This window comes from Schistocerca nitens, chromosome 2 (assembly GCF_023898315.1).
Source record: "Schistocerca nitens isolate TAMUIC-IGC-003100 chromosome 2, iqSchNite1.1, whole genome shotgun sequence".
Lineage (NCBI taxonomy): Eukaryota > Metazoa > Arthropoda > Insecta > Orthoptera > Acrididae > Schistocerca > Schistocerca nitens.
The window spans coordinates 162,086,132-162,102,004 of NC_064615.1; positions in this window are offsets into that span (position 1 = coordinate 162,086,132).

Genomic DNA, 15,873 nt, shown 5'->3' on the forward strand with positions numbered 1-15,873 from the left:
CAGCAATACGAAGATTATTTTGAAGACCACGTGGGAGACTATATGCGTTGTCTCCCTCCGAACTTTGAACCGACTTACACGGCCAGTGATAGGGGCACCTAGAGTTTAACGTGGCCTCTGAACCACATTGTAACTCGGCAAATGAAAGACGTGATGAGGCAGAAATATCCTTGGATTGGCCAGGGATCGAACACAGGATTTGTAGTCCGGCACTTAAGCACCGAGACAGCGAACCACACTATGCTAAATTATAGGGAGTGAATCACGTTTTGGGTTTTCTCATGGGTTGCTTAAGGATATGGACAAATACATGGATGAAGATGAGGCCTTGAGTGTAATTAAAAATAAAATAGAAAAAGTAGAAATCACGAGGTTGTATCTAGCAAGGTCGGGGTGGGGGATGGGTGGGAGGGAAGAAACAATTTTTATTTTTATTTTTATTTTTTTTTATTTTTTTAACTTGCATCAATATCCTCGAAGAATTCGCATGGAATGGTATGGGCGGAGATATTTCGACTATTGTCTGAGCTTGTGAAACCTGCTCTATTAGCAACCTCCAAAAGGTTCGACGTTGATTTTGGGGGTCTGTTTTCGAGGTCGTGGGCAGGAAAGAAGTACAGTTTATCGTCATTTTATATGTTTTCCGTCGTTCCTTTTGCTTCTGTATTCATGGAGATGAATTCGGTCTTTGCAAGCTGAATAAAAGGCAGTTTGTTTTGTGGATTCCACGTTTCGCTTCTTTTATCCGTGAAAGACTTTCAGTGTCTGTAATACATGACAGTTATATGTATATGATAACTGCGATGCATAGTAGCTATAAGTATGTCACCAAATCTCATTTTTCGTGTTACATCTCGTTTTTAGGTGATAAATAACTTTCGCAGCATACGTTTCGTGATGTTAAAATACTATTAGGTGTCGTTCTTAAGTAGTATCTACTTTGTCTGCTTACTTCAGATGGCGATTTTCGGCGTTCTGTCCAACATATTTACATGAAAACGTTTGAATGTGTGTTGGCTGTGGATGTTTGCAGCGTGTAGTGTTGCCAACTGTCGCTATGTGTTTATCAGTCGTCTGTGTGTGTTTGTGTGTGTGTGTGTGTGTGTGAGAGAGAGAGAGAGAGAGAGAGAGAGAGAGAAAGAGAGAGAGAGAGAGAGAGAGAGAGAGAGAAAGAGAGAGGAAAAGGGGGAAGATTAATTTAGTATTTAGTCTGGTTCTGTTTTACATCTCTGTTAGTTATTTTTTCAAAGGTTAGCATGATCACTGAGTTTTAGTTATATTCATTTGGTCATGTATTACTTTTCTGTCCACAGAGAAGGCTTCTTGTGTAGGAAAGGTTTACTGTATTGATAAAAGCTTTCTGTTGTAATTATTCACCCAAATAATTTTCATATCCAGTTCCACGTTAGATGGTTCCAGTCTATGTTTTATATGGTGTTCGGCAAGGTAGGATGACTGGAAGTACGAAAACAGTCATCCTACCTGTTTTCATATTTCCAGCTTCTAAAGTGTTCTTTGTAGTTAGTTTAGAAATTTCTACTTATCATTCACGGATACGCTGATTTGCATTCTTGCCATTCTAGCTGGTATATACCATTTGCCGGCCGCGGTGGTCTAGCGGTTCAGGCGCTCAGTCCGGAACCGCGCGACTACTACGGTCGCACGTTCGAATCCTGCCTCGGGCATGGATGTGTGTGATGTCCTTAGATTAGTTAGGTGTAAGTAGTTCTAAGTTCTAGGGGACTGATGACCACAGAAGTTAAGTCCCATAGTGCTCAGAGCCATATACCATTTCCTTCGTATCTGTCTGGGTTGTCTACTGGTATTTACAACTGTGTCTGGAGTGTGTTTCTTGTTCTGTAAGCAAATGCAATCCTTATTTCTTCATTATTTTACTATTATGTTTATCGATCTGTGTCTGTACATTGAAGTACGCCATTTCTTTTTGTTAGTCATGTCATGGCTTTTACTATTTTGTGTGTTTTTGTATACTCCAATATCTGGGTTGTTTGTGATGTTTTGTGGTGTTTGTGTTCTCTGGTTGTTTTCATTTTTCTTTAATTATGTTTTGATTCTGTGTTGAGTATTTGTAACAATATCCATTGGTTTTGGCTCTGAATTATGTTGTTTACAATTCTTCTTTGTAGGTATCTCTACTGAATTGTATGTTTCGTACTAGATTAGCTACCACACAGTATGCGATGTATAGACTGAAGAGAGTTTTTGGTATCTTTAATCCTTGTGAAGTGTTAGTTTTTATGCTAGGGGTGAAACCCTGCAGTGGCTAAAATATGCCTTCAATACTGCTATGCGTACGATGCATAAGAGCACGCCAGTGCTATTAATTTTTGCATTCAGAACTAACTCCCCGTTGGCTAACTTGTGGTTGATCAAGGTTCTGTTACCCAGAAAGATATTCCGCTGCGACATAATTGATGGTTCAAATGGCTCTAAGCACTATGGGTCTTAACATCTGAGGTCATCAGTCCCCTAGACTTAGAACTACTTAAACCCGAGGCACGATTCGAACCTGCGACCGTAGCAGCGGCGCGGTTCCAGACTGAAGCGCCTAGAACCACTCTGCCACAGCGGCCGGCTGACATAAGGGAGAGGTTTCGTAGTGCCCAGAGGAATATCTTGGTGGTTCCTGAAGAAGGGGTTCGGACTTACAACAAAGGATGACACCCGAATATGTTTCGAGTAGAAGATGGAGTACATAGTTGAAATTTCAGTAAGACGAGCTGAGTGGATTCCGAGATGATGGTAAAGCAACTGTGATCATTTAAGGAGCTTTACGGGATTGTTTGGTTAGTTCTCAGCCATCATGTTAATTATGCATGTGCCTACAGATAAGAAATGGAGGGCGCACATTTCGCAGATTAAACCAGCTTCGGAGCTATGATTTTACTACTGCATGTGTGCAGGCATGGAAGTAACTCACTGTTAGTCTTTGTTGTATTAGGGTTGTGTTGTCTCTTTCTATCTTCAGGAGGATAGACAAGTGTTTCAGGGTAGGCGTGGAAGGGGGGGGGGGGGGGGAATTGGTCATTGTACTGTTCAAGCAGCATTATAGTTTGCAAGTGGTCTGAGAGTCATTTTAATGGGGTTTCATGCTGGTGTTGCGAGAAGGCAGATAGGCAGATGGCACCTTCAGCAAGGCCAAACTGGATGCACTGACTGACGGAGAGGAACAAGCCTTTTTAGGCAGAGCCAAGAGTGAGAGACTCAGTGTGTTGGGAAACTGTGGTGGTCCTGTCAAGTAGACGTCACTAAAGGTCAGCACACTATTTGGTCACTGTGTGGACACAACAAACTGGTGGATCAGTTGGTGTATTTTCCTCGACGTGGGAACAGCAACTCCAGCGGAGGCAGGGAAAGGGGCTAACGAATGTCAACAGTAGCAGCCTGGTAGTTTAGTGCCTTGATAGAGTGCACTGTGCTGTGTCCGAGTGGTGCGTAAGGTGCACTGGTTAGAAAACAACGTTATGCACGGATCTCTGGGGTTGTTGACTGATGGCGTACTGGGTGGTGGGTGCGTTCCATGTAAGCGAAAGCCATTTTATCTTTCACCTTACACACAGTGAATCATCAACCACTTGCTCCGCATATACACTCCTGGAAATTGAAATAAGAACACCGTGAATTCATTGTCCCAGGAAGGGGAAACTTTATTGACACATTCCTGGGGTCAGATACATCACATGATCACACTGACAGAACCACAGGCACATAGACACAGGCAACAGAGCATGCACAATGTCGGCACTAGTACAGTGTACATCCACCTTTCGCAGCAATGCAGGCTGCTATTCTCCCATGGAGACGATCGTAGAGATGCTGGATGTAGTCCTGTGGAACGGCTTGCCATGCCATTTCCACCTGGCGCCTCAGTTGGACCAGCGTTCGTGCTGGACGTGCAGACCGCGTGAGACGACGCTTCATCCAGTCCCAAACATGCTCAATGGGGGACAGATCCGGAGATCTTGCTGGCCAGGGTAGTTGACTTACACCTTCTAGAGCACGTTGGGTGGCACGGGATACATGCGGACGTGCATTGTCCTGTTGGAACAGCAAGTTCCCTTGCCGGTCTAGGAATGGTAGAACGATGGGTTCGATGACGGTTTGGATGTACCGTGCACTATTCAGTGTCCCCTCGACGATCACCAGTGGTGTACGGCCAGTGTAGGAGATCGCTCCCCACACCATGATGCCGGGTGTTGCCCCTGTGTGCCTCGGTCGTATGCAGTCCTGATTGTGGCGCTCACCTGCACGGCGCCAAACACGCATACGACCATCATTGGCACCAAGGCAGAAGCGACTCTCATCGCTGAAGACGACACGTCTCCATTCGTCCCTCCATTCACGCCTGTCGCGACGCCACTGGAGGCGGGCTGCACGATGTTGGGGCGTGAGCGGAAGACGGCCTAACGGTGTGCGGGACCGTAGCCCAGCTTCATGGAGACGGTTGCGAATGGTCCTCGCCGATACCCCAGGAGCAACAGTGTCCCTAATTTGCTGGGAAGTGGCGGTGCGGTCCCCTACGGCACTGCGTAGGATCCTACGGTCTTGGCGTGCATCCGTGCGTCGCTGCGGTCCGGTCCCAGGTCGACGGGCACGTGCACCTTCCGCCGACCACTGGCGACAACATCGATGTACTGTGGAGACCTCACGCCCCACGTGTTGAGCAATTCGGCGGTACGTCCACCCGGCCTCCCGCATGCCCACTATACGCCCTCGCTCAAAGTCCGTCAACTGCACATACGGTTCACGTCCACGCTGTCGCGGCATGCTACCAGTGTTAAAGACTGCGATGGAGCTCCGTATGCCACGGCAAACTGGCTGACACTGACGGCGGCGGTGCACAAATGCTGCGCAGCTAGCGCCATTCGACGGCCAACACCGCGGTTCCTGGTGTGTCCGCTGTGCCGTGCGTGTGATCATTGCTTGTACAGCCCTCTCGCAGTGTCCGGAGCAAGTATGGTGGGTCTGGCACACCGGTGTCAATGTGTTCTTTTTTCCATTTCCAGGAGTGTATTTAAAACATGGAATGCGCTCTCGATATGCCGTTTCCACGGAACTTACTTGTGGGGAAGGGCGTGAATTTGCAGCTCATACACAGATTTAGAGATGTTGAGGAAAGCGTACTTAGTTATAAATACTAAAAAATTTTAGATGGGACAATACCTATGGACATTACAAACCAAAAAGCAGCGTAAATGAGAATGTCAATGACGCTTGTTGCAGGAAGCCAGTGTAAACAGTTTACGCGTTATCGTATAGTGAACGTTGTAAACAACGACAGCTGTTTGTTTCATCCTATTGCTTAGAAGCTAGGACAGTCCTGTCAGTTATTGTGTGACAGTAGACGCATTAGGGCGTGCCTGGAAGAAGGTATTCCCCCTGCCCCCCTCCCCCATGTGAAAGAAACAGGATATGCTCGTTGTTAATGGTGAATGTATGAAGTTTCGCTTTCTTTTATGTAGCATGTATGCTGAAAGAAATCCCAATAGATGTCAGCCTCTTCTACCACTTCAACAATTCAACCTTGCCACGCAGTATAGATGATATGAAATGGCGTAAAGTTCTCGCCTGCGCTGCCGTTTCCGCTGAAATGCGGAAGCAACTTTAGTATGGCAGACTGCGAGCTTGTGTTAATGACAGTGGTGGTCATCTTGAGGGTACTTTGGTTCTTTAAGCGCAAGACTCCACAGAGGTACTGCACTGGTATTCACACTTGTTTGCCTTTCGTTTGGTCTAGGCAATGTCCCATTTAACAGCACGACATCTCCGGAGACGTATTGACATCTGCGTCGGATTGTACATAAATACCAATGTGAAATTCATATTGATTTATGCTCGGACATGGAAAAAACAACAGTCGGTGTTAATAATGCTCAAACTACGATATCTTGTAAACTATTTGGTCGAGACTCTTGCAGGAAAGACGAATGACATTTTAATTTAGACTACTTCTTTTGTGGTACTGTTAATGGACATTGTTCCATTGAAATACTAATATATTTAGTCAATAAATACATATTTGAAATTCATAAGACTCTGTATATGTGCTGCAAAGATGCACCCCTGGCTAGCATACCAACCTGTAAAATACAGTTTAAATAATTTGTTAACACAGTTTGTGACAAGGAAATCACCCTGCTTTTTGTATTGTGTGAGTGATCAATTTGTACGTGTAATTCTGTAAGGCGGTACTGAGATAAGAGCTTAGGCAGTTTCGTAGAGGGTTGATGTTAGCCTGTTGTAGTAGATATTTAGTTGTGGCAGTACTAGTAGTAGACAAGTATGTAGTTACGTCTTATGTAGATGTTTTCAGTGTTGTTGTAGTGCCCTAATCTTAATTTCATTAGAGGAATTTTTATAATAATAACAATAATAATAATAATTTCATGTGGCCCAATGGCCTGGAGCCAGTCTTTTAATTGGACACCACTGCCGCGACTTCTGTATTATACGTAGCACGTGTTAATTCTGGCTACACCTTACACTCTGTTATACTGCCTACGGCTGAGGACCACATACTGTAGAGGTTATAGTCAGTTCCCGGCCTTGTATCCATGGGCAAAAGCTTGAGCTTAATACAGTTCATTGAATGGAAGATATTTTAGTTTTATTTTGTTATTTATACCCCGATTAAGGAATTATTGAACCATGGTTCAAATGGTTCAAATGGCTCTGAGCACTATGGGACTTAACATCTGTGGTCATCAGTCCCCTATAACTGAGAACTACTTAAACCTAACTAACCTAAGGACATCACACACATCCATGCCCGAGGCAGGATTCGAACCTGCGACCGTAGCAGTCGCGCGGTTCCGGACTGAGCGCCTAGAACCGCTAGACCACCGCGGCCGGCTATTGAAGCATGGAAGTATGTTCTGTTTAACTGTTATCGTATTATTGTTCTGTTATCAAACAACTATTGTATGTGTAATAAATTAATTGTGAAACTGAGCCCCACATCTGCACAACCCTCACCGAAAACCCCACTCCACCCAAGTCCTATACAAGAAGTAAAGATTTGTTTTCCGATATTTTAGAAACCCTTCTCGGTAAAGAGAACTGAGGCTCATACTTACAGCAACACTAACCATTTTGTTGTTCTTCGAAAAGAATCCCTTTGTTCTTTTTATGAAAAGTGTTTACCACTGTTCTACCTAAACCAATTTCTGACTTTTTATTAGCCACTATTAAAGTTGTCGATGGCTCAGAAAAGAGTTCAATAAGCAGCATCATTTTCCCAGCAATACATAAATGTCAGGTAGCGAATCATGTTTTAAATATAACCAAATATAATATCCCCTGGACAACTCGTTCGATTCCATGGACAACGTTTTATTTGAAAACTTGTAGCCTTTTAAAAAATACCACATAAAAAAAAGTTTTGCATCACCCTGCGTCCCAGAACTCCTGAGATTGGACGTTGACTGTAGACACTATATCGAAGTCACAGTCACTTTGACTGTTCAGAGATGTCTTTAAACACGCCCAAAGATGTAAATAACCATGCATGAGCAGCTCCTATTAGACGGAAGGGGTCCGAGATTCGATCAGTTCCAGTCATTCCACCAGGAAGGAGGTACACGGCTTGTGTTGTCTGTAGTTCAGCCATGCCTATATGGTCAATACCGCGGTTTGATCGCGTCCGCATTGTTACTTTGTGCCAGAAACGGCTTTCAACAAGGGAAGTGTCCAGGCGTCTCGGAGTGAACCAGAGCGATGTTGTTCGGTCTTGGAGGAGACACAGAGACGCAGGAACTGTCGATGACATGTCTCGTTCAGGCCCCAGTGGATGACCCCTACCTACGGATTATGGCTCGGAGGAACCCTGACAGCAAAGCCACCATGTTGAATAATGCTTTTCGTGCAGCCGCAGGACGTCGTCTTACGACTAAACTGTGCGCAATAAGCTGCATGATCCGCACCTTCTCTCTCGACATCCATATCGAGGTCCATCTTTGCAACCAGGTCACTATGCAGCGCGGTACAAATGGGGCCAACAATGTGCTGAATGGACCGCTCAGGATTGGCATCACGTTCTCTTCACCGATGAGTGTCGCATATGTTTTCAACCAGACAATCCACGGAGACGTGTTAGGAGGCCATCTGGTCGGGATGAACGCCTTAGACACACTGTCCAGCGAGTGCAGCAAGGTGGAGGTTCTAAAAAAAAATGTTCAAATGTGTGTGAAATGTTATGGGACTTAACTGCTAAGGTCATCAGTCCCTAAGCTTACACACTACTTAACCTAAATTATCCTAAGGACAAACAGACACACCCATGCCCGAGGGAGGACTCGAACCTCCGCCGGGACCAGCCTCACAGTCCATGACTGCAGCGCCCAAGACCGCTCGGCTAATCCCGCCCGGCCGATGGAGGTTCCATGATGTTTTGGGGTGGCATTATGTGGGGCCAACGTATGCCGCTGGTGGTCATGGAAGGCGCCGTAACGATACGTGAATGCCATCCTCCGACCGGTAGTGCTACCATATCGGCAGCATATTGGCTAGGCATTCTTCTTCATGGACTACAATTTGCGTCCCCATCGTGCACATCTTGTTAATGACTTCCTTCAGGATAACGACGTCTCTCGACTAGAGCGGCTAGCATGTTTTCCAGACATGATCCCTATCGAACATGCAAGGCTTAGATTGAAAAGGGCTGTGTATGGACGATGTCACCCACCAACCACTCTGAAGGATCTAGGCCGAATCGCCATTGATGAGTGGGACAATCTGTACAAACAGTGCATTGATGAACTTGTGGATAGTATGCCACGACGAATACAGGCGTGTATCAATGCAAGAGGACGTGCTACTGGATATTAGAGGTACCAGATTGTACAGCAATCTGGACCACCACCTCTGAAGATCTCGCTGTATGGTGGTACAACATGCAATTTGCAGTTTTCATGAGCTAAAATATGGTTCAAATGGCTCTGAGCACTATGGGACTTAACTTCTGAGGTCATCAGTCCCCTAGAACTTAGAACTACTTAAACCTAACTAACCTAAGGACATCACACACATCCATGCCCTAGGTAGGATTCGAACCTGCGACCGTAGCGGTCTCGCGGTTCCAGACTGTAGCGCCTAGAACCGCACGGCCATTTCATGAACAATAGAAAGGGTGGGAATGAAGAATATTCCAAATTTCTGTACAGGTTCCGGATCTCTCGGAACTGAGGTGATGCAAAACATATTTTTTTATGTGTGTAGTTGTTAAGTGTAGTTGGACGAGTAGTCCTAAACTACTGTCTTCATTATGGTTGGCACCATTCATCTACTGACATCTTGTAAATTGATAAATTCCACATCATATCGATAAAAGAATCGTCAAGTGATCAATGTACCATTCAATTAACTGACTAAACAGTGAAACCTGCGAACAGTGAACTATCATCTGGCTTTTGATTGGATTTTTTATTATATAATTTTCCGTGTTATTTACAAAAATTGCTGGTGGTACGAGTGTAACTAACAGTAATGAATTCTAACAGTACTGATTCGTTTACATATTACTTTGCTTGAACTGATTTTAAGTGGACTCAACTTCTTCTTAGATGAGAATTCTTTTCGGAGCAGATGTCTGGTGTGCCTTCTCAGTACTTTAGCCGGTCAGGAGTTGCACAATTGGTATTTCCAAATTGTTACAATACAAAGGGTACGTATTTTACGTCGTATTTAACTGCACGTGATAAATGTCTGTGAAATAAGGACGTCTTTCTGATCATCGAGTAAGTCCAGCTGTAGGGAAGGTTTGCTTATTACAAAAGGTGCCGAACGGTATTGTATTTCCGATGCAGCTGGAGAGACCAATCAGTGGTATATTGGCCTGGGGTGGCTGCTGCAATAGGCCCACAGTCGACGAGGCAGAAAGTTCTTTCAAGGGCGTCTCCTGCTGCGCCATGAACATCGACTGCATTTAGTTTTCAGTATAGTGGCTTCAGGACTCAGCTATAACTGCCTTTTGGAGTTTGATACAGTCTACAACACAAAGAATAATATGTATTTTCGGTTTGTCAGCAACGTTGTAATTACGACGATGGGGCTGTTATGGATTTATAGAAATCGCGGTTACATGAAGAGGAGTGCTATTGCTGCAGTATATGGGGAAATATCGTTATGAAACGTTTTATCGGCAGAAGAGTCCCAGTATGCGTGTAGGATACTGTTCCACTATAAATACATTTAAAGAGACATCACCAAAATATACAGTGGCAATGAGCCGCAAATCTATTACCGATTTATTTCTGGGCAACAAGGATTGTCGATTAGTGGTTATATCCAGAACTACCATCTATTTAGGAATATGCACCTCGTTAGGGGTGTTGGGTTTGATTCTGTGAGACTGTAGAAGGGCACAATTCTTCACAAATATTTAATTAGTGTTTTTGACCATCACATTATTGACACCAATAAGGCTGTCATAACGACTGGGTTTTCAGTCCTCTTTTCAAGCTAATTCTTTCCACATGAATTTCCCAAAACACTCCTTTTTGATACTCAGATAATAAAGATCGTCTTGCACAACATGTATGACACTACCGCCGCTTTCAGTCATTCATCTCTCATAGACTAACTTATCAGTATCAGTTCGTTTCACGTCCTTATAAATATTACATTGCAGTATTACTTTTCAGTTGAAACGTCCCCTTAGAACAATTGTAAATGACTGCTTAAACTGACACACAATATTTTTAGCGCAACGCAATCTGACTTTCGAAAAATCCCTACAAAAGAATGGCCCTGACTAACAATAACCTATACCTTTCATGAATCACCTACCTCACAAAAATCTTCTTTACTCGAACTACTGCAACACAGCGAGCGCCAATACTGCCAGCTAAATAAAAGATTCTAACTACTGAAGGCACTAACTATTGATCGGCATAGTTAGCAAATGAAAGATTTTGATAGAGAACAAACAATGTATTTCCCTTAATAACGTTCAAAAGTCATCATATATCAGTTCATGACATCCATCTTTACAAAATTTCCTTTTTCTGGCGGACACACATCCAGATCGTCCGCTTATAGTAACCTCTCAAAACTCTGGCATCTCTCTCTCCACACCCGCCACTGCTGGCGGCTGACCTGCAACTGCCCAACGCTATGCGCTGTTTTACACCTAGCTGCACAACACTACACAAGCCAATATTCCTACAATGAGTCCAACCAGCCACAGACTGCACACAGCACAGTCAGTGATTTTCATACAGAGCGCTACGTGGAGTTACCGACATAAATACCTAAACAGCCTACTTACAATATGTATTTTCAGCTTATCAACAACGTCGTAAATACAACGATGGGGCTGTTATGGGTTTGTAGGGATCGCGGTGACATGAACAGGAGTCCTATTGTAGCAATATATGGGGAAAGATCGTTATGAAAGGTTTTATCGGCAGAAGAGTCCCATTATGCGTGTAGGATACTGTTCCACTATAAATACAACATTTAAAGAGATATCACCAAAATGTACAGTGGCAATGAGCCGCAAATCTATTACCGATTTAGTTCTGGGCAATGAGGATTGTCGATCTGCGGTTATATCCAGAACTACCACCAATTTAGGGATATACTCTTCGTTAGGGATGTAAGGTGTGATTCTATCTGTGAGACTGTAGAAGGGCTCAATTCTTCACAAATATGTAATTAGTGTTTTTAACCATCACATTATGGACGCCAATAAGGCTGTCATAACTGATGGGTTTTCACTCCTCTTTTCAAGGCTAATTATTTCCAGATGAATTTCCTGAAACACTCCTTTCTGATACTCACATAATAAAAGTCGTCTTTTACGATATGTATGAGAATATCGCCCCTTTGGTGAGTCATCTCTCATAGACTGGCCTATGAGTATCAGTTCGTTTCACCTCCTTAGAAATATTACAAATGGCTCTGAGCATTATGGGACTTAACTGCTGTGGTCATTAGTCCCCTAGAACGTAGAACTACTTAAACCTAACTAACCTAACGACATCACACACATCCATGCCCGAGGCAGGATTCGAACCTGCGACCGTAGCGGCCACGCGGTTCCAGACTGTAGCGCCTAGACCCGCACGGCCACTCCGGCTGGCTTAGAAATATTAAAGTATTAGTTTTCAGTGACTGGGCTATTGTTAATGATGCAGCGAGGATCAATTCCTTCAGCTATTAGTCACATAAGCTAACATAAAAAATAGCATCAGCTTGGACTATGCTCACAGCTGACAGTCATTCTTACCTGATGATACTACCCCTCTATGTGTCCCCACTAGACCTGCTCACATAATCTATGTCTACATCTACACTCCGGAAGCCACCTTACGGTGTGTGGCGAAAGTCACCTTGTACGACACTGTTATTTCTCCTCTTCCCGTTCCAGTCGTGTACGCTGCTGCACAAAACAATTGCTTTTCGCTGCCATATGCTTTTGTACTATTGCGTCGTTCAGTCTCTCGGCAAACTTCATATATAATCTGCGAGGTCGTTTGTTCCGAATGTTAAGAGTAACAGTCATTAACATTCATTATCTGTCATTTTTACCACGTTCTTCCATGGAATATTATGAGAATAAATAAGAATAATCTGTTCAGACAATTAGTGGGAATTATTGGGTTATCTTGCCTAAGGCAGAGAGAGAACGATTTCTATCTTAGTGCCAGCCGGTGTGGCCGAGCGGTTCTAGGCGCTGCAGTCTGGAACCACGCGACCGCTACGGTCGCAGGTTCGAATCCTGCCTCGGGCATGGATGTGTGTGATGTCCTTAGGTTAGTTAGGTTTAAGTAGTTATAAGTTCTAGGGGACTGATGACCTAAGAAGTTAAGTGCCATAGTGTTCAGAGCCATTTGAACCATCTATTTTAGTGCATACTGTGTATCGTAATGGATTGTAGTTCAGTTTCTTTTAAGGATACTGGTCTCAGCCTTCAGCAAGAACACTTATAGCTGTGTTGGTGGTAGGCTTGAATATAAATCATTGTAACTGCGTCTTATGACCAGTCTTTCAGATTTACCGTTTTATAAATCACAGTAAACACACTTGAATACGTAAAATAGAGCTGATCAGGTACTTCAGTTAAAATTCTGATATTTTTCGAAAATAATTACCAAGTGAAATTATGTGACACGCAATAGAGAGGTACATTAATGATCTTTCACTTTGAATCAGATTAAGAGAACAACAAAAGTTTTGAGGTAACTCTAGATGTAATTTACAAATGTGTGAAAGAACGTATGAAATAACAGCACCAACTTAGAAGTAATGGACACATTTCAAGCAAGCAAACGAAACGCCCTGGCAATTCACGCAGGAATAAAATTTGGTACTCGATGAGTCTCGAGTGACCGGGATACTCCCCTTTGCGCTTAAAACGAGTAATAATTCCGACTACATTCAGTCCCGCAACTTATTTCTTTCTTTCCCGTCACTTCGAGAATAAGATCGCACTAACGAGAAGATTCCACAGATCGTGCTCATCAGCATTTATTGAACGAGGAAGTGAGACAATGTAATCTGAAAGGCATCTTGTGCAGATGCAGAAACGTTCCGGAAGGATTTGGCGTCATTAGCGGGCGTCGGCTGTTCTCGGCTGCGCAGACGAGCAATTAGGAGCGCAATCTGCGGATCCATCGCTCAGCTTTAGGGAGGAGGGTGAGGCAGTGGGTGTACCGTTGTGATCGAGAGGAACAAGGAGCCATGTTAATTTCAGTATATGTTGTGAAAGCTCTTCTCGACAGACATGAATTACTTGTTGAAACACGGCAGTTGTAATTGTAGACAAAGAGATGGTTAAGAAAATAAGTAATTAATATCATTCATCACTAAATCCATAGAAAAAAATAAAGTTTTAGGAAGATGAACCACTCCACAAGACTATGGATATAGAAACTTTGTGTACATTTTAACTTCTGCATGGGACTAAAAGTGTTAAGAAAAACAACCAATCCACAAGACTATGGATATAGAAACTTTGTGTACATTTTAACTTCTGCATGGGACTAAAAGTGTTAAGAAAAACAACCAATCCACAAGACTATGGAAATAGAAACATGACTATATTTTAACTTTTGGGTAGAACTATAGTATTTTTACTTCCGATAGAACCATTCCATGTTACTGGCGTACATGTTTGTATCCATGTTTACACAACGCTGCTATCTCTCTCACTCTGTCTTATCCTTTTAAATCAAAACTTGGAAAATGTGAGCTGCCACTGATCACTAGATGACAAGCGGATACAAACTGGACAGAGAAGAATATGGTATTTGAGGTTTGCAGACGACATGGTCCTCCTAGCAACTGATGAGACAGAATTACAGAATGTATTGGATACTACTGAAGCTAAATCATGAAATTCTGCTAGACAAGCTGAAGTATTGTGGCATGAATGGGACAGTGCACAAATGGTTTAATTCGCACCTAACTGGAAGAGTGCAGAAAGTTGAAATAAGCAGTTCTCATAATATGCAAAGATCAGCTCATTCCTCAAACTGGGGAACTATCAAGAATGGGGTTCCACAAGGGTCGGTCTTGGGTCCTTTGTTGTTCTTAATATATATTAATGACTTGCCATTCCATATTCATGAAGAGGCAAAGTTAGTTGTCTTTGCTGATGATACAAGTATAGTAATCACACCTGACAAACAAGAATTAACTGATGAAATTGTCATTAATGTCTTTCAGAAAATTACTAAGTGGTTCCTTGTAAACGGACTCTCACTGGATTTTGATAAGACACAGTACATACAGTTCCATACAGTAAATGGTATGATGCCATTAATAAATATAGACCTTAATCAGTAGCATATAGCTAAGGTAGAATATTCAAAACTTTAGGTGTGTCCATTGATGAGAGATTAAATTGGAAGAAACACATTCATGATCTGCTGAAACGTTTGAGTTCAGCTACTTATGCAATAAGGGTCATTGCAAATTTTGGTGCTAAACATCTTAGTAAATTAGCTTACTACGCCTATTTTCATTCATTGCTAGCATATGGCATCATATTTTGGGGTAATTCTTCACTGAGGATTAAAGTATTTATTGCACAAAAGCGTGTAATCAGAATAATAGCTGGAGTCCACAAAAGATCATCCTGCAGACATTTATTTGAGGATCTATGGATATTCACAGTAGCTTCTCAGTATATATACTCTCTTATGAAATTTGTTATTAACAACCAAACCCAATTCAAAAGTAATAGCAGTGTGCATAACTACAATACTAGGAGAAAGTATGATCTTCACTATTCAAGATTAAATCTAACTTTGGCACAGAAAGGGGTGAATTATACTGGCACTAAAGTCTTTGGTCAATTACCAAATAGTATCAAAAGTCTTACAGATAACCAACAAGTATTTAAGAAGAAATTAAAATAGTTTCTGAATGACAACTCCTTCTACTACATAGAAGAATTTTTAGATATAAATTAAGAAAAAAAGAAAAAAAAAACAAACAAAAAATTATTTAAAAAATTAAAAAAACAAAAAATAAAAAAGTTGTTATATTAACTTAATTATAATGGGAAAACCAATAAACATCCTGGACAAATCCAGAGAACGTAAAATCAAAATTATTGCATTTCAGGAATCACGATATACAGATGAAAATCCTTTTGATTCGGAAGGATACAGGATATACAAAGGAAAACCTGGAAAACGAGCCATGGCAAATTGTCCACAATTTGGAAAAGGATTTATAGTAAATACATCAATACTTGATTCAGTCGCAACTTTCAAATCTTACTCGGGTCGGCTCTCCACGGTGACAATAAAATCAGCTAATAAGATATACACCCTAATCAACGGACATGCACCAACTAACATCACTAACAAAAACAAAATAGAAGAAGTAGAAGAATTCTGG